General features: G+C 53.3%; 1 protein-coding gene across 10 annotated transcripts in view; it reads left to right on the top strand.

Annotated features, from left to right (window-relative positions):
- The first annotated feature begins 778 nt into the window (after positions 1-778).
- CACNA1E (calcium voltage-gated channel subunit alpha1 E) overlaps positions 779-22912 on the top strand; it is a 158940-nt gene continuing 136806 nt past the window's right edge. For 4 of the 10 annotated variants that reach the window (XM_077181972.1, XM_077181970.1, XM_077181966.1 and 1 more), the window contains exon 1: positions 783-893. The gene's annotated coding sequence lies outside the window, so the exon portion shown is untranslated. Of the gene's footprint in view, positions 894-22912 lie in introns of all 10 variants that reach the window. The other 6 variants (XM_077181971.1, XM_077181967.1, XM_077181965.1 and 3 more) reach the window with 3 other exon arrangements.

Raw genomic sequence — 22912 nt, 5'->3', positions numbered from 1 at the left:
AAAGGGCCATGGAAGTGTGGGCCACCCAAAAGAGCCTGCAGGGTGTGGCCTCCCAGAGGAGGGATGAGGTTTTGGGGGCTCCTGTGCCCAGCAGCTGCGCCGTGCCAGGGGGAATGTGAGAAATCTGTGTGAGCCATCTCCGTGCTGCCTTGGCAGTGCTGGGGGGGCTCCTCGAGTGACACAGAGCAGCAGTGTCACCTCCAGGGCCAGCCCGGGAAAGGCAAACAGAGCCCAGGCAGAGGAGATGCCCCTCTGCACAGGGGTGAAAGAGGCAGCCCGGCGTGCACAGCCCCTTCGCACCGGGCTGTGGGGCGATGTGCATCCGTGTCCTTGTCCCCACCGCTGCCCTGCGTTCGGCTGGTTGTCACGGTCACCGTGCCCTGCTCACCAGGGAGGAGGAGGAGGAGCTGACAGGGCTGGGGGCACTGGGGGTCCCTTGCCGGGTCTGGGGGCGCTGCTGCGGGGTGTCCTGGCTGGGCAGAGGGCAGGGTGTGCCCGGGGCTGTGCCAGGGGCTGTGTGCCCGGACAGTGCCGCCGCCGTGTGTTGTTGTCTCGGCTCCTTCCCTCCTTTGTTATCCCCCGTCTGCCCCCTCTGGTTTATGTGCGAGTTCCCTTCCTCCGATTGTCAGAAATTTCTTTTTCACTGTGTGGGCAGGAGACAGATTTTAACTGTCTCTATTTTCTTCCCTTTTTTTTTTTTTTTTTAAATTTCGTTTTATCCCCCCCTCCCCCTTCCCTTCCATCCCCGCTCCTCTCGTCTCTCCCTCCCCCCTTCCTCTCCCCTCCCTCCTTTTTTTCCCTCCCTCCCTTCCCCACGGCTCTTTCCCTCCCTTTTCCATTACAAACCATGCCTGTGGAATCCCCCCCGGCCGGATCCATGCCTGTGTGCCCAGGTAAGGACGCCCAGCGGGATGGGGGCCCTGGACCAGCTCCCGCTCCTCTCCCAAAGTCCGCGGGGACATCGCGTGTGTGCCCCCGCCCCACGCCAGCTCGCTGCTACCTGTTGGGGACGGTCGGGAGACGCCAGTTGGGGCTGTCTCCATCCTCCTCCTCCTCCTCCTCCTCCTCCTCCTCCTCCTCCTCCTCCTCCTCCTCTCTCCGAGCGATTCCCGGTGGGCACCGCTGCTGTCTCCGCTCCCGGGATGCGCGGGGCTCCGCGGATGCAGCGCAGGGGAAGGAGCAGGAGGCAGCCGGAGGCCACAGGTGGGTTCTGCCCGGCCACCTCGGGGGTTCCAGCACCTCTTTGGGACGACACCCCAACTTTGAAGCCCGGCTCTGGGTTTTGCCCGTTCCCGAGGTTTTTGAGGCGCGGGGATCGGCTCTGGCAAAGTTTGGCTCTGGCTCTGTGCTCAGGGGGGGACCGGGGGTCCCGGGGGACCCGCCACACTCGGGAAGGATGGTGTGTGAGCGGGGGTGCCCACCTTCACGCCTCGGTGGGTGAGGCCGGATTGAGGTGTCAGCCCCTCTGCTCCCCTGCCCTGGGTGCCCTGGGGAGCCCTGGCTGGGATGCTCGGGGCTCCTCCGGCTCCAGCCCAGCTCCCCCGACAGCCCAGGGCTTCCCAGATGAGCGGAATCCCTTCGCTCCTCTTCTCTTCCTGGGGCTCTGTCTCGTGTTGTCTCCCTGCTCCCAGTCTCCGCTTTCTGTGGGTCCAGGTGCTGCTCCCGAGCGCTTGGGTGATGCTGCTGACAGTGATGAGTGAGTGGGGTCCTAAATCAGGGATTGTTTGCCTCGTTGCTCCAGCTCTCCCAGCTCCTCTTGCGTTGCCGAGCGTGTGTTTGGGTGCTCGTGGCTCATTTTGGAGCGGGGCCAGGGATAACACTTATCCAACATCTCGGGTGACAAGGGACAACCTGGACCCTGCCCAGGAAGGGTCACACCTCCCTCCCGCAGCCCCGGGGTGATCTCAGCCTGCTCTGCGGGCTCGGTCCGTGCTGCACACCGGCTCTGGGTGCCCTGGATGAGGTGACACTGCAGGCTCAGGGTGCCATGGGTGCAGTGACACTCTGGGCTCAGGGTGCCCCAGATGAGGTGACACTGTTGGCTTAGGGTGCCCTGGATGTGGTGGCACTCTGAGCTCAGGGTGCCCTTGGTGAGGTGACAGTCTGAGCCCTGGATGCAGTGACACTCTGAGCTCAGGGTGCCATGGATGCAGTGACACTGAGCTCAGGGTGCCCTGGATGCAGTGACACTCTGAGCTCAGGGTGTCCTGGGTGAGGTGACACTCTGAGCCCTGGGTGCAGTGACACTCTGAGCCCTGGGTGAGGTGACAGTCTGAGCTCAGGGTGCCCTGGGTGCAGTGACACTCTGAGCTCTGGGTGCCCTGGGTGAGGTGACACTCCGAGCTCAGGGTGCCCTGGGTGCAGTGACACTCGGGCTGGCCCTGACCCTCGGCAGGGCTGCTCTGGCACAAAGGGCAGAGCAGCACAGAGGGCGCTGCCAGCGGGATGAGCCGGGCACTCCAGCTGCTGCTGCCGACAGCTCTGGCATGGCTGGGGCACTGCCAGCACCCCTGAGTGACAGGAGCCACCCCTGAGTGACAGGAGCCACCACCCAAATGTCAGCGTTTGCTGCAGCCCCCTCTGCCCAAAGCAGGTGGGTTGACCTCCCCTGGATGGGGCTGGGAGGTGGAGGAGGAGCTGCTGCTGCTGCTGGTGGCATCAGGCCCGGGCACTGAACTCCCCTCTGTCTCTGCTGCTGCCTGGCAGGGTTGCTTTGCTCCTCCTGGAATGCCTGGAAAGTTTGTTTGCTGTAGTTTGGGAAGCATTTGCACCCCTTGAGCACCTGGGGGAGGGTTCCTCCTCCTCTGCTGCCACGCAGGGCAGTGCAAACCTTTCACCAGGGACAGGCTGTGAGAGCACAGCCCGGCCCCTGGCACCCTGGCACCTTTTTGGGGCAGGTGACAGGCTGATGCTGATGCTGAGGCAGAGCCTCCCTCTGGCTCACCCACGCTGCTGAGGGCTCTAATGGGGACCTGAGCACGTGTGTGACATCTCTGGCAGCCCTGTCCCCTGGGCCATGTCAGGCTGCAGCCCCCCGTGGCCCATCCCCGGCGTGGCTGAGTCAATGCAGCCACCCACTGCATCCAGCGTGTGACTCACAGCTCTTCATGCACTGCTGTGAATCACTCACAGCCACACCGCTGACTTTAGTGACAGCTGAGAGGAGAAACCGGTCCCCCCAGCACTCCCCCAGCACCTCTGCTGCTGCCAGATGGGCTCCTGGTGGTGACCCAAGGGAACTTCTGTGAGTGGCACTCTGGTGATGGCAGCCGGAGTTTCTGCTCATTCCTGCATCCCCAGGATGCTCGTGGCTGCAATTTATGGGTGGACACTGGGCTGGTGCAGCCAGGGGGTGACTCTTGTGCTCTGGTGGCTACACTGGGGTGACTCTGATGTTCTGAGCCACTTCCCTCAGGCCAGGGGGGCACTTTGGGCCAGTTCTCCTGGTGCTGTTCCATTTTCCCCATCTGCCTCTCTGCTGTGGTGGTGTGGAGCCCCTGCTCTGGGCTCTCCCCAGCCCTTGGGGTGCAGCAGCACTGCCTGAGCCCCAGCTGGGGATGAGCAAGAGGTGCCAGGAAAAGCCCCAGCTGCCCCCCATGGCTGTGGCTGGCAGATGGTGTGGCCAGCAGCTCAGCTGCTGCCTGCCGTGCTCCTCGCTGCCCTGTCCCCGCTGGCTCCCCCGGGCCGGAGCTGCCTGGGGGCACTCAAAGAGGCTCGTTAATTAATTAACCTAATTAACCTCCCCGGGGACTGCCGGCTGTCACCTTCCTGCCTCTGCTGGAGACAGGCCAAAGGAGCAGCCTGGGGACACTGCCTGCTCCTGCCTCCCTGGGCAGGGAGTCCAGCGACCCTGCATCCCTTCCCTGCCATGGACAGGGAGTCCAGCCCTCCTGAATCCCTTCCCCAACCATGGACAGGGATTCCAGCCCTCCTGCATCCCTTCCCTGCCATGGACAGGGATTCCAGCAACCCTGCATCCCTTCCCTGCCATGGACAGGGACTCCAGCGACCCTGCATCCCTTCCCTGCCATGGACAGGGATTCCAGCCCTCCTGAATCCCTTCCCCAACCATGGACAGGGATTCCAGCCCTCCTGAATCCCTTCCCCACCATGGACAGGGATTCCAGCCCTCCTGAATCCCTTCCCTGCCATGGACAGGGATTCCAGCCCTCCTGAATCCCTTCCCAACCATGGACAGGGATTCCAGCCCTCCTGAATCCCTTCCCCAACCATGGACAGGGATTCCAGCCCTCCTGAATCCCTTCCCCAACCATGGACAGGGATTCCAGCCCTCCTGAATCCCTTCCCAACCACTGACAGGGATTCCAGCCACCCTGCATCCCTCACAGGGATTCCAGTGACCCTGCATCCCTCCCCTACCATGGAGAAGGATTTCACTCATCCTGCATCCCTTCCCAATCACGGAGAGGGGTTCCATTCATCCTGCATCCCTTCCCAATCACTGATAAGGATTCCAGCCATCCTACTTTCATTCCCAGCCACGGACAGGGATTCCAGTGACCCTGCATCCCTTTCCAGCCATGGACAGGGATTCCAGCCATCCTGCATCCCTCCCCAACCATTGATAGGGATTCCAGCCATCCTGCATCCATTCCCAACCACAGACAGGGGTTCCAGTGATCCTGAATCTCTCCCCAACTACTGATAGGGATTCCAGCCATCCTGAATCCCTCCCCAACCACTGATAGTGATTCCAGCCATCCTGCATCCATTCCCAACCACTGACAGGGATTCCAGTGACCCTGCATCCCTCCCCAGCCACGTACACATGTGCTGGGGGTCAGTGGAGCATCCCTGTGTCCCCATCCAGCATTGTGTTTAGGAGGAGATGATAAATAAATCCAGTGCCTTGTAGCTCCACAGAGCTCCAGGGAAGGCGCAGGGGACCAGAGGGGACCAGGAAAGCTCCCCAGGTGCCTTCCAGGTCTCAGCCTGCCCCTCATCCACCTCCTGAGTCTTTTCCATGCTGCTTTGCTTTGTCCCTGCCTGTTGCTCTTGCGAAAGCTCTTTCCACCCTCCCCTCCCGGTGCCGGCTCCCCACCAGCATGTCCCCTCCTTCCTTCCTGCTCCCTGCGGCTGAAATGAAGTGCTGGAGTATTTCAGGGATGTCAAAACATACCATTAGTCACGGTGGTGAGGCCTCGTGCCTGGGGAGAGGCTGCTGAGCTCTCTGTCAGCCTGAGAAATGATCAGGGCAGGAGGGAGCCCGGGGGCAAAGGCTTTGGGCTTTCTCCCTCTCTGGTACCCCTGGCATCATCCTGACTTTGCTCTGAGCCAGCAGCTTGGCTCAGGCGCTCCCTGGCACCAATTGTTCCACAATTCCCCAGTGGTGCTGGGATGTGGCATCTGCAAAGTGAGGGGGGTGAGATTCTCCCCCAAAATCCCGTGTCAAGGCGACCCTCCCATCGTGCTCTTTACTGGCTCAGAAGGGCTGGTTTTCCTCCTCTTCAGCAGAGATGTGTTGGGATCTGTGCTCCCTGCTTCAGAGGCTGCCTGTGGTGGATTTAAATCCAATATTGGGTTTTCCAGGCAGTTGTTTAAAGGAACCAGCATGGGCACCAAACCACCCGCTCCTGCAGTTTGCCATCCACAGGCATCTGTGCTTCCCAGCCTGGCTCTGGGTTATTGTTCTGCTTCTTTAGTGCCAAAACACTTTATTTCCTCTAACTCAACACACAGGGAATGGGGGGTTCCATTAAAAACACCCCAAGCTCCAGGTGTGCAGCCCCTGCCCCAGGCATTGGAGATGTCTGAGCCTGATCGCTGCAGGAAAGCTCAAAATGCTCAGGGGCTCAGCTCCCGTGGTTCTGCTAGGACTGCTGCCTATAAATAAGCACAAACCAGCTGGAAAGGTGCCCCAAAGCACAGAGGTGTGGGCAGGCCTGAGCCTCACCCCTGACAGCACATCCCTGGAGAGGCTCATTAAGCTGTTTCTGTGAAGTTCTCTGGTGCAGCCAAGAGCATTTGCATTCCCCTTGCCTTGTTTGCCCACCAAGCTGCAGGCAGAAGGTGCTGAGGCTTCCCAAGCAGGGCTGGGAAATCATAACCTGGTTTAAAATTAATTAAAGCTTGTCCTAAAAGGAAAAGAACACCACTTGTGCACGTTGCCATGTCCCGGATGAGCCCCAGGGTGGGTCAGGGTGGTACTTCCATGTCGGTTTTGAGATGAGTTTTAATTGAAACCTTGTGTGAGAAAATCAGGCTGTACTGAATGGGAGTTGCTCAAGATGGTGGCTAATTACTGTGATTAACTGAGCAACACTTTGGGCTCCTCTTCCTCCTGCTCTGCCTCTCATCCTGGCCCCTGGGGAGTGAGTGGCTGCAGCAGCCAGGGAAGGATCACACCCTGCTTATTTGGAGGGACTGGGAGATGGGGCACAGCCCCCAGCAGTGGGGCTGTCTGTATGGCCATCTCTGAGCCTCTGCTTCCCCTAAAAATAGGAGCTTTTCTCTGTGGAAGCAGCTGGAGAGGGGAGAATTATTGCTGTGGGCATGGCTGGAGCTGGGACCCTTCTTGTGGTGTGATACAGGGGGAGAAATTCCATCCTAAAATCTTACAAATGTGAGTTGGGACATATGGGACACGTAGGGAAACAGGGGCAGCCCTTGAGTTTTCCCCTCCCTGTTTTTTCCTGTGGGATTTTTCCCTTTGATGGGGTCCCTCCTTCAGTTCTGCCCCACCCAAGGCTGCCTTTGGGTGTTTGGTTCTGGCTCCCTAAACCTTAAAAAAAGCCCTGTTTACAAAACCTGTCCCTGCTGTCTGCTTCCGTGGGCTGCGCTCCCGGCTCCCAGCGAAATGTGTCACTTGCACCCAGCGGTATTTTTAGAGCTGAGGTTTGCAGAATGCAAAGCCTGGGCAGGTTTTTCCTGGGTGCCAGATTTTCCAGGGAGGAGGAGGAGGAAGAGGAAGAGGGGATTGAGTTGATCTCTTGCTCTGTGCCATTGTGTGGTGGCTCATTGCACCAGTGTCCTCTGCTGAGATGGTTCCACATCTGCGTGGGGATTTATGGATCCTTCATGTTCCTCTCTGCTTGTCCTTTCTTTTGGTCCTCCTTGCTCTATGTTCAGTGGTGTTGCTGCCCCCCTGTTCCACTTTTGCTCTGGGTTGCTGGTCTCTCTGTCTGTCCTTCCAGCCCTTTTCCTTGCCTGGCAGGAGCTGCACTGTGTCCAGGGCTGGTTGGGATGCACAGGCAGCAGGAATGGGCTGGGTGTCAGCTGAGGTTTGCAGAATGCAAAGGCTGGGCAGGTTTTTCCAGGGTGTCAGATTTTCCAGGGAGGAAGAGGAGGAGGAGGAAGAGGGGACTGGGTTGATCTCTTGCTCTGTGCCATTGCATGGTGGCTCATTGTACCAGTGTCCTCTGCTGAGATGGTGCTCACATGGCTTTTCCACATCTACGTGGGGATTTATGGATCTTTCATGTTCCTCTCCACTTGTCCTCTCTTTTGGTCCTCCTTGCTCTGTGTTCAGTGGTGTTGCTGCCTCTCTGATCCACCTTTGGATCCTCCCAGCCCTTTTCCTTGCCTGGCAGCAGCTGCACCGTCTCCAGGGCTGGTTGGGATGCACAGGCAGCAGGAATGGGCTGGGTGTCAGCTGCTCTGCAGCTGTGGGCAGCTGGCCCTGCCAGCAGAGCTTTGCTTTATCCAGGTTCACCTCCACACCTGTCTCTGGAGCTCCTGCCTCTGATCCAGGCTGGAAAACCACCCTGTACATCAGCCTGCTGTCCTGTAAATCCTCTCCTGCTCCCTCTCTCTGCCTCCTGACCTCTGGGAGAGGCTCCTTCCCCTTCCAGCCTGACTTGCATGCATCTATGAACTCTTCAATTCTCCACTGGTGTCTGCTTCTGTGTTTGTTCCAAGGGGTCTGGAGGTTGATGAGGTTGCTGATGGGTACCAGATTCGTGCTCCACAGCTGTGAAACTCGATCTCTTCTGAGAGATTCATGTTTTTTGGGGAGGCACCTACAGGAAGCTGTGGAAACTGAGTCTTTATAAAGGCAGTCCCAAACTCTGCAGTGTGAAATGGGCACTAGGAGGTTGGCCTTGCTCTTGATAGTGAATGTGTATTCTGTGATTCTGTCCTGGAGCTGTCCCAGGGCCATCCCCTCTGTAGATCCTGGAGCATCAGAGGTGCTGCTGGGTCTTGGAGCACTTTGCAGTGTCACAGGGGGTGAGGAATGCCCTTAAATGCCTCTTTGTGGGTTGAGGTGATGCTGAGCAAGGAGGGGAGGAAATCACTCCTCGGGATGATCCAGGGAATCCATGGACATCCTGTGTGTTGGACCAGGTGCAAAACCAGCACACCATGGACAGGGATGTTCCCCCAGCCTTGGAAGCAGCGTTTTGGTTGAAATTGAAATGCTTCTGCGGGGTGAAGCTGGTTTTACACCAGGCAAAATCATGAGAACCAGCAGAAAGGGTGAGAGGAGGGTAGAAGTTTTAACAGCATCCAAATTTGATGGCAAGGGCAATAGGAAGCTGAAGGTTTGGAGGCTTTAGGTTTGAGAGCCATCTTTTAAATCTGGTGCTGTTTTTCCTGTGGTGGATATGATATAAAAAGCAAAACTGCAATGAAGTGTGTCTGCTGTGTTGGAGCAGACACTTTCCACCAGATAAAATTACTTTTTGTCTTCCTTCTCCCCCCACCTTGGCACTTTTGCCCCCAGCAGATCTCTCCTGCCCTGTGCCTGGCTGCCACCCCACACCCTGGCAGGCAGGTCTATTAAAGATCTTGCAGGGAGAATCTCTCACTCTGCTGCAAGATTTTTCCCTTCTCCCACTGAGTTATGGTCCAGGCTCTTGATCTGGCCCTTGGGCTGGTGGTTCCCATCTCCCAGCACCGCATGGCCAGGGATGCTGCAGCATTCCCTGCCTGCCTCCTGTTCCAGTGCCTGCTCCCAGCCACCTGCCAAACCTCCCTCTGTGGCTGCCACATCTCCCTCGAGTCCCCTGTGGCTGCCATGACTTTGTTTTAGTCACTTTGTGCGTGTTGCTCATGCAGGGAGCAGTCAGTGCTGCTCAGAGTGTTTATCAGCCTTGAAGCCGTCACCTATTTCCAACTTGTTATTCCAGGTATTTAATTTTCTGCTTGAGAGCTGGAGCTTGTTTTCCCTATGATTCCCTCTGAAGGGAGGTGGTTTTTCAGCTCCTGCCTTGGGGAGGGGGTGATGGAGAGGGCTTTGCTGTGCCTGGGGCTGTGGCTGAGCCTCAGAGCTGGGCTCTGACCTGGCACTCTCCCTTGCTGGGATTTTTGGGTGACTGGAGCTGGCCCAGAGCAAAAGCTGTAATCTGAATTAATGTTTTAATTATGCTGCTCTCTTCCCCAAGGGCTGTTCTCTTTGTTTTGAATGTGTTAAGCTCTTCTATGCCTTTTTTCCCTGCTCCCCTCACCGTGCAGCTCTTTCCAGGATGAGCTGGGTTGAGGTGATGAAAAGAAAAGCTGAAGCTGCTCTGATGGCTCAAATATGTATTTTACTAATAAAGGCTTCCTCTGTGAATGAAGTGCCCAGCAGCAGGAGCAGAGTCAAAGCGAGGTTTTAAATCAGCTTGAAAAAAAATCAGATTGGAGAGGGAGCAACTGATGGTGTTTTCATCTCCCTCTGTTATTCCTCAGTTCTTTTAATAATTCAGGTGGGGTTTTTTTTTTCTATATTAAACAGAGCAGACTTGGCAAATGAGTGGAATGTGGCTCCTGGAGCTACAGAGTAAGTGCTGAGCCTTGACAGTTCTCCTTTCTGGGTGATATTGGATCCTTGCTGGTAGAAAACACAAGTACCCTACACCAGGAATTGATCACCCTGCCTTGCAGCACATTATTATTATTATTATTATTATTATTATTATTATTATTATTATTATTATTATTATTATTATTATTATTAATAATAACAATAATAATAATAATAATAATAATAATAATAATAATAATAATAATAATAATAATAATAATAATTTTGCTCTATGGGATTGCACTGGGAAATGTTTCCACCTGCCCAGGTGTGATGGGCTAACTCACACTGGCACTGTTAGGGTGGGAACAACCTCCCCACCCCCTGCCTCGACTTTAGGGGCTGCTCTGAAGCTGGGCTGGATGGATGTGGCCACAGAAAGGTGCTGCCTGTGTGATTCTTGTGCCCTGGGGCACGTTCTGCACCCCTCAAATCCCCCTGGCTGCTGTGGCTGTGCATCACTGTGGGGAGAAGACAAATCACCTCCCTCAGGCCAGGCATAGTTCCCAGTACAATACAGAAAAATCTGTCTTGGAGTGTTTAATGTGTGTCCAAAGGGTATGGGTGACTTGAAAAGGTCTCCTTGTGCGCTGGTTGCATTAAATGCCTTTGTTTGGGTTTTTAATCCCTTTTCTCCCCCAGTTTTGGGGCGGATCTGTAGCTTTGTGGATTCAAAGGTTGAGTGCTGCAGGCTCTGGTCTGCTCCTGCTGTTCCCTTCAGCCGAGGAATGTAAACATTGCCCTGGGATATAGAAACGTGTGAGGCTTTTAGTTTGTCACCTAAAAAAAATTAGCTGAAAAGCACTAGCTCTTGTATTAACTCCTGGCTTCTTGTATTAACTTTTTCAGGTCTGTCTGTTTTCTGAAGCTGAGCACAAAGAGGGAGGGCTCAGAGGGACTGCTGGTGCAGCCCTATTTTGGCTGTGGAACATTTTACCCTGGTGGCCTCTCAGTGATGTTTGGTGGAGTTGAGGGGGCTGCTGCCTCTATTTCATCTTGTGAATGCCAAATAACTGCAATTCTCATCCTTTCTCGAAACTCATGTTTTTCCACATCATTCTTCTTTTCCAGGCTCTTGCTTGGTGTGTGTTTTCCTGAAGCTGGGGTGTGTGTTTTTCAGTGCTGGGGCTGCTTTGGGAATTGCCAGGCACTGCTGCTCCTCTAGTTCTGAGCAAGGATTGCATCTCATGGCACAGCACCTTGGGCTGGGCCAGCCTTTCCCCTCGAGTCAGCTGAATTTTCCCTGATTTCCTGCCTGCAGACCCCATAAATAACCCAGCCTTAGGTTTGCAGGTCCCTGTGGTGGATTGGGGTGACAGTGAGGTTTTAGCTCCATGGTGGGACCTGAGCTTGGGTGGTGCTGGGAGTGAAGGGCTCACTGCCCAGACATTCCTGGATGGAAAAGCTCCAGCTGGTCAGAGCTGGCCCTGGGGATGGTGGGGAGCCCTGTGCAGGTTTGGCTGGGGGTTGAGCCCCTTGTTCCTTGCTGTGCCCTGTGAGGGCAGGCGCTTGGCACAGGAGATGTCCCAGCTCTCTGCACCAGCCTGGTGGGGCTCAGTGGGGAGCCCAGCAGCAAGGGTGAGATCAGCACAGTTCTGCTGGGTTTAGGGTGAACTCTCATCCCTGCCACTCCTCCTTAAGTCCCATGAGGTGACAGCCTGGTGGCTTCATGCTCCTTACTCTCCAAGGCAGTGTGGGGCCAGCCTGGGTTTCCATGCCCTGCTTTGGGCCTGGGGTGAAAGTGCTGGTTTTACTTCTTAAATAATGAGCTGCTGCAGTGGGTGCTGAATTTGGTGGCAGCAGCGACAGACCATGGTTGCTGTTGTCCTTTTGTCCACAGTATGTTGTTATGGAAGTGGGTTTTCCCCCTCCTCTTCTTTTTCACTTAATTTGCACAGGGGAATTTCTGGGAGGCTGCTTCTACTACAGGTTTGGTTTGGGTTTTTTTTTTTTTTCCCTTCTTTTGCTACAGTAGCTTTATAAATTTATCACTGCTCTGATTTAAGGCTTTTTTTTTTCTATTATTATTTTTTTCCTCCTGGCATATGGAAATAGCAAGCTTGGGAAAAATGCAATCCGTTAGCCATTTCAAGCAGGCTCTGCATCCACGGGGCTCAGCAGGCTGAGATTTTTAGAAACACTCAGTACTGGCCTCGTGTTACAGCTCCTGTGGGATGTGGAAAGCACCCAAAGCTCTTTTAGAGATGCATTGCTTGGTGTGGAGCACCCTCAGGCAAGGCTTGTTTGGGGTTTGGGCTGGGGTGGGAGAGCCTGGAAGTGAAGGGATCTTCACCCAGAGGTGTTGGCTCAGCTCCTGGAAGCTTGCTGGGACACCCTTGGAAGTGAGCTGAATACCTGGGCTTGCTCTTGGATCCCCACCAGGCTCTGGGTGATTTCTGGATCCATGCAAAGAGCCTTAAACCATGTGGATTTTTCTTGTGGCATTCACATTCTTTGGAAAAATCCCTTCGCCCAGGATTTTTCTCCTGGGAAGCTGAGAAGCCTCGGAGAAAAGGAAAACAATTCTTACCTCATTTGCTTCTCCTGTGTCGTACCCATGTGGAATGTGTTTGGGGATTGTTTACCCACAGGTGATTGTTCCATTGGATTCTGCTGTGAGTTGTTTTCACTCTTTGGCCAACCAGGGCCAAGCTGTGTCAGGACTCTGGAGAGAGTCATGAGTTTTCATTATTAGCATTCAATATTATCATCATTTGAGCATTCTGTAAGTGCCCTTTCTGAATTTTTAGTATAGTTTAGTATTCTTTAATATAATATAGTATTATAAAGTAATAAATTAGCCTTCTGAGAACATGGAGTCAGATTCATCCTTCCTGCCTTTGTCAGAACACTCCCAGCAAATAAATACAATATTATTCTTGCTTCCCAAAAGCTTCTCCAGAAGGGTCCCTTGGATGCCAAGGCTTTGTTGAGTCTTGTGCCTCCTGGCACTGCAGGGATGCTGACAGCTTGGGGAGCTCTTTGCAGGTGGCTCCACACCTTCCTTGGGCACTCAGTGGTTCTGAAAATCTTCCCTGCTGAGCTTCTGGGGCCAGGTTTGCTCTGCAAAATAAACCTGGGTGTGGTAATGTCCTGGGTTGACTATATAATGCTTTTATGATATAAAAAGCATCTCCCAAATTTACCTTGAACCAGAACAAATACATTTAGGGATGAGCCAAGGTGCAGCCTGAGTGTGCAAGGCTGGGGATCCACCCCAAGGGGCTGTGGGAAGTGGGCAAAACCTGAGGGATCTGCTCTGCTCTGCAGAGGGCTGGCTCATGTGGAGGAGTGGTTTTGGCTTGAAGGTGTCAGTGCTTTGGCTCAAGGATGTTTTTGGAGGAGATGGGGCAGATTTATGTCTTTGTGTCCAATTGGTGCTTCCTCAATAAATTCTGGAGTGGTTTGGGTGGGAAGGGACCTTAAAGATCATCTTGGTCTGGCACCCCCTGCCATGAGGTGTAGGGGGATAGAACATAAGTAGATAAAGGAAGTATAGAATGTAATCTTACCCCCTAAAGAGTTGCAGCTGAGCCAATTATTAAGGATTAGGAGCAGGCCTGACTTTAACAGGCCACACCTGTAGCTAATCAGAAGAGTGTTATAAAGGAGTGGATTGGTTGGTTGAGGGGAACTGGAGTCAGCTGGTTACTGTGAGGGTGAGGAAGAGTCAGTGCCTAGAGGAGCTGCCTATGAGAAACATCAAGGAGGTACAAAACTCTGGGAATATGGAAACCTTGCAATATAATGACAATAGAACTCTTGCACTGTAATGACAGCAATGGTGACCCCAGCATGATTTGGGAAAAGGAAAAAGGACTTAAATACTAAACTATATCACCCCATGGATTCGGGGAAACAGGATTTGGCCTGTGGATTCAGGGAAAAGGATGTGACTACTAAACTATTGGTAAAATAGATCAATTGCAGCTATTAATGTTTGTTAAATGTGAGTATAAAAGATTTTGAAGAGAAGTACTTTGTAAACTGAGAAAAGCTGCAAAACTGAGTTAACATTTAGAAATATATATATTTGTACCATAATATGTTGTTTGAACATTGTATAACTCTTAGTTCTAAATGAAATATATGAATGTGTGATGATGTTAATTTATTTGAATATGTCCTTCTAGAAATGCTGCAACTCCGCAATTAAAAGAAAAAGGGGGAATTGTAGGGGGATAGAACATAAGTAAATAAAGGAAGTATAGAAGGTAATCTTACCCCCTAAAGAGTTGCAGCTGAGCCAATTATTAAGGATTAGGAGCAGGCCTGACTTTAACAGGATACACCTGTAGCCAATCAGAAGAGTGTTATAAAAGAGTGGATTGGTTGGTTGAGGGGAGCTGGAGTCAGTTGGTTACTGTGAGGATGAGGAAGAGTCAGTGCCTGGAGGAGCTGCCTATGAGAAACATCAAGGAGGTACAAAACTCTGGCAATATGGAATCTTTGCATTGTAATGTCAATAGAACTCTTGCACTGTAGTGACAGCAATGGGGGACACCTTCCATGAAACCAGGTTGCTCAAAGTGGCTTTGAACACTTCCAGGGCATTCACAAGCAGGGGAGGAGGGAAGAGCAAGGTTCTGGACACAGGGCCTGCTTCCTCCCTGCTGGCATGCTGGAGGAGTTCCTTCACGGGAACAAGGACCAGGACAGACCCTTTGCCTTCACCTGCTCTCCAGGACCCATGGAAGTGTTCAAGGCCAGGCTGGACAGGGCTTGGAGCACCCTGGAATCCCTGCCCATGGCACAGGGGCTGGAACAAGATCATCTTTAAGGTCCTTCCCAGCCCAAACCATTGTTTGAGCCTGACCATTCAATGAGGCCCAGTGCAGTGATGAGCTGGGTGTCACTTGCAGCAGGGGTGACAACCTGAGCATTGCCTGGGGAGGGTGACAGGGCTGTGGGGCAGAGCCTGTTAGCAGCTCTTGGAGAGGCCATAAACTCAGTCCTGGCAGCCCCTGCTTTAGGGGAAGCCTTGGTTTCTCTGGAGGTGCCTGGTCCTGGCTGCAGTGCTGATCCTGTGCCAGGGACTCCCTGAGATGGGGGATCCCATCTGGGTGCTCACAGCCTTTGAGCACCCCCTGTTTTCAGCTTGGGACTGTTAGTAGGGACTGTCCAGCCCATTTCAGGCAGAAGGAAGGGTATAAAACCCAGGAACACACAAGTGCAGTATTTCCAAATGGTGTTTCTGTGCTGCTGTGGGGTGTGATGGAGTTTTGATGCACCCCAGGCAGATCCACAGACCCTGAGGAAGACTCTGGTATTTTTGGGGTCCCCTGGATGGAGGAGGAATTGAGAATCTCCATGTTCTTAGAAGGTTAATTTATTATTATATTAAAGAATGCTATACTAAAGAATAGAGAAAGGATGCAGACAGAAGGTTTAACAAAATACTAATGAAAAATTTGTGACTCTCTCCAGAGCCCCGACACAGCTGGCTGTGATTGGCCATTAAGTTAAAACAATTCCCATGAAACCAATCCAACAATGACCAGTTGACCAAAAGATGAAAACTCATGACTCTTTCCAGAGTCCTGACACAGCTTGGCTCTGATTGGCCAAAGAGTGAAAACAACTCACAGCAGAATCCAATGAAACAATCACCTGTGGGTAAACAATCCCCAAACACATTCCACATGAGCACAACAGAGGAGAAGCAAATGAGATAATAATTGTTTTCCTTTTCTCTAAGGCTTCTCAGCTTCCCAGGAGAAAAACCCTGGGTAAACAATGTCCAAACCACATTCCAAAGCAGCAAACCACAGGAGAAGCAAATGATATAATTTTTTTTTTTTACTTTTTCTCTGAGGCTTCTCAGCTTCCCAGGAGAAGAAATCCTGGGCAAGGGGATTTTTCCAGAAAATATGAATGTGACAGAAAGACTGGAGCCCTCACAAGTGGTTCAGCTGGCAGCTGACACACAAACAAGGTTCAAAGCAAGAAAATGACCTGGTTTAAACCCGGAATGTTGGATGGCAGTCATGTACCAGTGCCAGTCTGGGGAGGGTGGAGGTGTCAGCCTGGTCCCTTCTGGGAGGGATGGATTTCGGGTGCTGCCACTTTGAGCTGTGCAGGTGGGGGCTGGGGGCCATGAGGGATGATTGCTTGCTTCTCCCCAGCTCAGACATGCTGCTGGTGCTCCCAGTCCTGCTGGCAGACGGTGGATGGCTGGCATGGGGAAAATCAGTGGTGTGAAGCTATTTAGGAAGGAGTGAGTGGGCAAGAGGAGAGAGAGAGGGGGAGTGAGGCTCCAGAAATAGCCCTGGCAAGGGGCTGCAAGCCAATGGGCTCTGCTGGTGTCCAGTGTGGGGGTGGTGGTGAGCACAGGGCCATGCTGGCCAGCTGGGCAGTGCCAGGTGGCCGTGCCAGGCTGCAGGAGGAGCCCCTGGTGTGACAGGCTGGGTGACACACGCCGCCAGTCTCACACCGCCGGGCCTCTGCCATCCTGGAGATGTCTCAAAGTTCCAGATGGCAGCTCCCTGGTGTAAAAAGAGCTCTGTGTGTGTGTGTGTGAGTGTGTGTGTGGCTGTGGAGGAGCCTCGTCTGGAGCCTCTCCAGAGCTGGAGAGGGATGGATGGGGGGCCACCAGTGAGCAGCCACCGCAGTGTGATGTTTCCAAATGTGGTGAAGTCCAAGCTCCAAGGGCATGTGCTGCTGCAAAAGGGCCAGTTCTGTGGTGGATTTAGGAACTGATTGAGCTGTGGGGCATCATTTCAGCAGGGAGATGGAGCTGATCAGTGGAGCAGTCAGCTTGGGTCAGAGCCAAGCCCTTTCTAGCTCTGTGCCTGGCCTGGCTGCTCAGCCAGGGCTGTGGAGAGTGTTGGGCTGGACTGATGCATGTCTTATATAAAGAAGAAATGGGATGTGCATTGTTCTTTTCCTGCTGGACCTTCCCAGGCCCCAGCTTTCAGCAGCACCAAGCTTGCCCTCCTCTGCTCCAGGAATTCGTCTCATCCTGAATCTGAGCTCCTTTGCACCGTGCTCAAGTGTCCCACAAAGCAGCTCTCTGGCTGAAAGGTTGCTGTGGCAGGAATTATTCTGAGCAACGTGCTTCAGAGGGATGGAACAGCAGAGAGGAAATAATGCCACAAAGAGGAGAAGGAGGGAAGGCAGGCACGGCTCGGCGCCAGCGACTGCAGCGGGCGGATGAAAGGAAGGAAAGCAGCGCTGGGTGAGCTCTTGTTGGGAGCAAAAACACTCAGAGGAGAGGGAGCCCGAGGATAAATCAGTGGCTCTGGTCCAAAGGGAGGTGCTGGAGCTGCTGGCTGTGAGCAATCAAGGCAGATGGGGGGTGACCAGCGCTGCTGGGGCAGGACTGGAGTTGGGGCAGAGCTGTGCTGCCGGAGGGACAAGAGGCCACTGCTGGAGGCTGGGGTCCAGCTGGATGTATCTGAAAGAGCAGTGCCTCCAAATGCTGTGCTTCATGCCTGTCTCCTTACCCAGATGGCTTCCAGAAGCACAGACCCTTCACTTGGCACCTCAGCAAAGCATCTGGGCTCGTGGCCAGGCTGGCTTGGACCCTCTGCAGGGTCCAGCCTTTGGCAGCCAAGAGGAATCCATCAGCCAAGCTTTCCTGAGGGATTTGGTGGTGTCCCCTGAGCAGGAGAAGGGGCCCTGGGGCTTCCTGGGAGTGTGTGTGTGCATTGAGTAGGAGTGAGAGCTCTGTGCTCGCTGAGCCGGGTTATTAGTCCTGCTGGAAGAAGCAGGATTGCTGAAATGTTCTTTTTAGCTCCACAATCACATTTATTTGTTTTGTTCCCATCTCCCCAAGTGTGGGAGAAAGTGGGCTCAGAGGATGAGCTCTGGGGGTGTGTGGCTGCTTGGAGTGGCTGAGGATGGCAGGAGCAGGGAAGGATGAGGAAGGGGAGGGGCTGGTCCAGGCTATTGGCCCTGAGCAGCAGAATGTCCTGGGACATGCTTTCCCAGCAAGCAGGGAAGCTGGTTGCTTGCTGAAGGGTCCTCAGGGCCTGATTTCAGCATGTGTGACGCTGTCAGGGCAAGAAATTGCTTTTTATTGTCCATTTTTCCCAAGTCAGGATAAGGCAAATCCACTCTGTTCTCTGTGGTAAAGAGCAAAAGGAAAACCTGCTTTTCCTCCTTTGGGGTGGAATCAGGAAGGTTTTGCTCTGTTTACCAGGGATTTAGGGCTCTGCTCTGTCCTAGTGCTTGTGGCTGTAGCTGCTGGTGAGGACCCTGCAGTGGAGGGTGCACAGCACGTGCTCCCCATGGAATTCTGGAGTGGTTTGGGTTTGAAGGGACCTTAAAGGTCATCTTGGCCCAGCCCCATGGGACACCTTCCATGAGACCAAGTTGCTCAAAGTGGTTTTGAACACTTCCAGGCATGGGGAATTCACAGCTTCTCTGGGTAACCCCACCCTCACTGGGAGGAATTTCTTCCCCCCCCCAGCATGGCAGCCCAGACTTATCCTTTATCCCCTTCCCTTCCTCACCGTGCAATTTGTGCAAGAGATTGTCTTCGTTTTTGCACAAACAATGAGACCTTTTCAGCAAATCTTTGTGCATAATGGGAGCAGGATTGAAAGAAGAATAAAGCCTGCTGTCGCTCACCCTCGTGGCATCCCTTTGTTTTCCCCTCTCAGGGGTGCTGTGACTCCTTTTGCCAGGAATCTGCTGTTTCCAGGATGGAGTAATTACCTGTGCAGGTCTATTAAGCACTGACACACATTGTGGTTTGTGAGTCACCTCAGCCAAGGCAGGCTCAGAAATCAGAGCTTGTTTTCAGTGCCTTTGCCAGGTCAAACATTGATTTTTGTGGCCACGGGATGCTGCCCTCAGAGCTGGGTGTCCTTCCTGCCCCATCCCCAGCTCCTGGCTCAGGCAGGTGTTTTTGGGGAAGCCATCAGTGTTTTTGGGGAAGCCATCAGTGTTTTTGGGGAAGCTAGGGTGCTGGTGATGCCTGAGGTGCAGCAGGTGTGGGAATCCACAAAACCAGAGGGTTTTGGGAAAGCTGCAAAAGGCAGGACTCAGAGACAGCAGAACTGGGATTGGAGTTAAGCAGCTGCCATGAGATTGGTCAGCAGAAAAATTATTTAAAAAGTAGAAAAGCAAGGACAAATGGAACCATGGTGTGTGTATTAAGGCTTGTCTGGAATAACTCCCTAAGCTACAGAAAGTTTATCTAGTGAGATATTAGGAAGGTTAAAGCTTAATAATGGAGCTCTGTGCATTGTGTTTTAAGGCTTACAAGCAGGTATTGTATTCAAAATAAGCAAGCATTGTTTTAACCAAAGGTACCTGTGCTTATAGGTTGGATAGAACTACTGTCAATGTGCTTTTGCTTTGTGTGATTGGTCAAGAAACTTCTAAAGTGAGTTGTAACATTAAGTTCTGTGTCTGCTGCCTGGGGTGTGAGCTGCTGGCATCTTCCCATTGTCATACCCATGGAATGAGGCTGATGCTGGAAAATCAAACAGCTCAAGGCAGTTCCCAGCAGTCCCATCCCGTTTGTGATTTGTACACAGCCCCCAGCTGGTGACAGCAGGTGCCACTCGGGTCAGGGACAGCCCTCTGGGGAGCCCAGGGTGTCACAGGCACCTCTGCTGTGAGCACTGCCTGAGGGTGCTGGGCTGCTTCAGCCTGGAGGGCTCTGGGGAGACCTTAGAGCCCCTGCCAGTGCTAAAAGAGGCTGCAAGAGATGTGGAGAGGATCCAGAGGAGCACAGAGTGGCAGGAGAAGTGGGAATGGCTTCACATGGACATTCACATCCAGATCTGGATCCGGAGAGGATCCAGAAGAGCACAGAGTGGCAGGAGAAGTGAGAATGGCTTCACATTGGCAGAGGCTGGGGTTAGATGGGATGTTCAGAAAAAGATTATTCTTCCCATGGCAGGGTAGTTTGAACTAGATGTGCTTTAAGGTCCCTTTCAAGCCAAATCATTTTGGGATCCTGGCACCACACAGGTTCAGCCTTGACATGGGCAAGCAAACTTTTCCCAGGGCAGTGCACAGGAGAACTGAATGCTTCAAGCAAGGCTCCCAATTCTTCCTTCTCCATCTACATCAGGTCCTCTGTATGTCTGTGGTTTAAGCTGACCTGATGTCCCCCAGCAGCAGCAGGGCCCTGCTCTCAGCTCCTTCCTCCAGGCTACCTCATTCCAGGTGGAAGGAGCCAGGGCTGGCTGCTTTTTGCCAGCAGTGCTTCCCAGAGGCTGCTCTATTTATTTCTTTATTTTTAAAAGCATTTTCTGTCCCTGTTGCACAGCAACTTCTAACGCACCCTGGCTGGTTGGGCAGCTCCTGCTCCTCTCCAGAGCTTGGCAATTCCTCAGCTGCTTTAGGGCTCAGGGGGATGGGGACTGATGCTGAGCTCTGATGTGGTTGGGTTCTCTGGTCCCCTCTAAAATGTGCCAGCTCAGGCTGAGTTACCAGGCTTGGCAGCCCTGCTTCCCATATTCCCATTCCCTGGGTGTGGGAGCAGCTGAGGTGTGATGTGCAGAGTCAGTGCTGCTGCTGCTGTGCTCTGTCAGGAAAATTAACCCTCAAACACCAGAGGTTTATGTCCAAAAAGGAGACAGAGGAGTCTTTTTACTTTATTCCAATAAAGGGAGAGGCCATGGGGCATTCCCCTGGGATCTCTCCAATTTTTGGAGGATGCAGCCTCCTTTTTATCCCAATTTCCCAGCTGCATTTCCCTTCTCTCTTTCCCCATTTCTGAGGCACTTGAGAGGTTCAGACTTCCCAAAACACTTGATCCCAAAGATTTCCCTCTAATGTACAACCCACCCTTTTAATTTTTAATTCTTATGGAATTTAGGGGGTTTTCCCCATTGGCTGAGGTACTTGAGAGGTTCAGACTTCCCAGAACACTTGATACCAGAGATTTCCCTCTAATGTACAACCCTCCCTTTTCCTTTTTAATTCTCACAGAATTTAGGGATTTTTCTTCCCCATTGTTTCTTTCATCTCTCAATGTCTAATTTCACTTATCAAACCTAAAGTTTATTTGTAAAAGCAAATCTCTTTTTCCATTCATCAACCAGTGGAATCCTTCCCATTGTTTCCCATTTCTCTCCCAGTGCTGGTTTTATCTCCCAGCAGACCCACAGCTTGTTTGTAAAGACAAATCCACTGCTTGTAAAGACAAATAATAAATTGACAGACAAGCTGCTTGTAAAGACAAATTCCACTATTTAGTGCTGGGATCACTAAAAAAAAAAGTAGATTTATGCTGTCCTTGGGGTGGTGGGGCTCTGTCCATGACCACCTGCATCCACTGGCTCTGGGATCACCAAATGTCCATGGAATGGTGGGCTGGGCTGTGCAGATGCCACTCTCCTTGTGCTTGTGGCTGGGCAAGGGGACAGTTTGGGGCTGTTCCCATACCTGTGCTTTGCAGGGCTGTGTGCCCTGCCTTGGGGCACGACAGGGAGCCCAGAGGGGCTGTTCTGCCTTTCCTAGGGAGCCCAGAGGGGCTGTTGTGCCTTTCCAAGGGATCCCAGAGGGCTGCTCTGCCTTTCCAAGGGATCCCAGAGGGGCTGTTCTGCCTTTCCAAGGGAGCCCAGAGGGGCTGTTCTGCCTTTCCCAGGGAGACCAGAGGGGCTGTTGTGGCTTTCCCAGGGATCCCAGAGGGGCTGTTCTGCCTTTCCAAGGGAGCCCAGAGGGGCTGTTCTGCCTTTCCCAGGGAGCCCAGAGGGGCTGTTCTGGCTTTCCCAGGGAGCCCAGGGGGGGCTGTTCTGCCTTTCCAAGGGAGCCCTGGGGGCTGTTCTGGCTTTCCCAGGGAGCCCAGAGGGGCTGTTCTGCCTTTCCAAGGGAGCCCTGGGGGCTGTTCTGGCTTTCCCAGGGAGCCCAGAGGGGCTGTTCTGCCTTTCCAAGAGACCCAGAGGGGCTGTTCTGCCTTTCCAAGAGACCCAGAGGGGCTGTTGTGCCTTTCCAAGGGAGCCCTGGGGGTGTTCTGCCTTTCCCAGGGATCCCAGGGGGGCTGTTCTGCCTTTCCCAGGGATCCCAGAGGGGCTGTTTTGGCTTTCCCAGGGAGCCCAGAGGGGCTGTTGTGCCTTTCCAAAGGATCCCAGAGGGGCTGTTGTGCCTTTCCCAGGGAGCCCAGAGGGGCTGTTGTGCCTTTCCAAAGGATCCCAGAGGGGCTGTTGTGCCTTTCCAAAGGATCCCAGAGGGGCTGTTGTGCCTTTCCCAGGGAGCCCAGAGGGGCTGTTGTGCCTTTCCAAGGGAGCCCAAGGGGCTGTTGTGCCTTTCCAAAGGATCCCAGAGGGGCTGTTGTGCCTTTCCAAGGGAGCCCAGAGGGGCTGTTGTGCCTTTCCAAGAGACCCAGAGGGGCTGTTCTGCCTTTCCAAAGGATCCCAGAGGGGCTGTTGTGCCTTTCCAAGGGGAATCTCCTCCTGGTGGGAGTTGAGGGAGAAGGGCAGCACGGTTCCATAGGGGTGACAGCTGAGCTAATTCCTGGAGGGTGGCCTGGAAATTCTCTCCAGGAGTCCTGGCTGTGCCCTTCTTTGGAAAGCGAGCTCCTGCCCGCGCTCAGCCCTGCTGGGCTCTGGACACTGCTGCTGCACAGATCCCTCTGGAATTCCCATCCTGGATTATTCCTGTTGCCAGGCTTGGTTCCTGCTCTTTGCAGAGCTGCTCCCACCAGAGCAATCCCCCTCCCCTGCTGGGTGAAGAGCTTGTACATGGAAGGCTGAGCTGTGCCAGGCATTGTCCCATCTTCCCCATTCCTGCCCACGGCGGATGGCACACACCCCCTCAGGTCTGTCTGTCTGTCTGTCTGCCTCTGCTCTGCTCTCCTGGGGTTTGGGATGCTGGTGTGGAGCTGGAATGGAGGGTGGCAGGTTGTAGGTGTGGTGGGTGTGTGATGAGCTGCAGGCACAGGGGTTGGGATGAGGCTGTCTCAAAGGCAGTGCTGGAAGAGCTTTGGGTTGTCAGGATGGGTGTTCCTGATAGTAAAAGATTTTAAAATCACAAAATTCGGAGAGCTAGAAAGAAAGTCAGGCTTAGTAGGCCCTGGGAAGATGTTAAAGGTGGGCCCTGGGCTTGTATTTGCTGGATCCTGTGAAACTGCACCTGTACAGTCAGTATATGATAAATGATATAATTGTTAGATGTGATTAGATACAATTATTGTTTAAAGAATCATGAGAAACTATGTTAGGAGTTTGAGGGGGATCACAAGAAATCCATGCTTGGATGAAATCG

Source organism: Agelaius phoeniceus, chromosome 8 (assembly GCF_051311805.1).
Source record: "Agelaius phoeniceus isolate bAgePho1 chromosome 8, bAgePho1.hap1, whole genome shotgun sequence".
Lineage (NCBI taxonomy): Eukaryota > Metazoa > Chordata > Aves > Passeriformes > Icteridae > Agelaius > Agelaius phoeniceus.
This window is presented reverse-complemented; position numbering and strand designations above follow the sequence as displayed.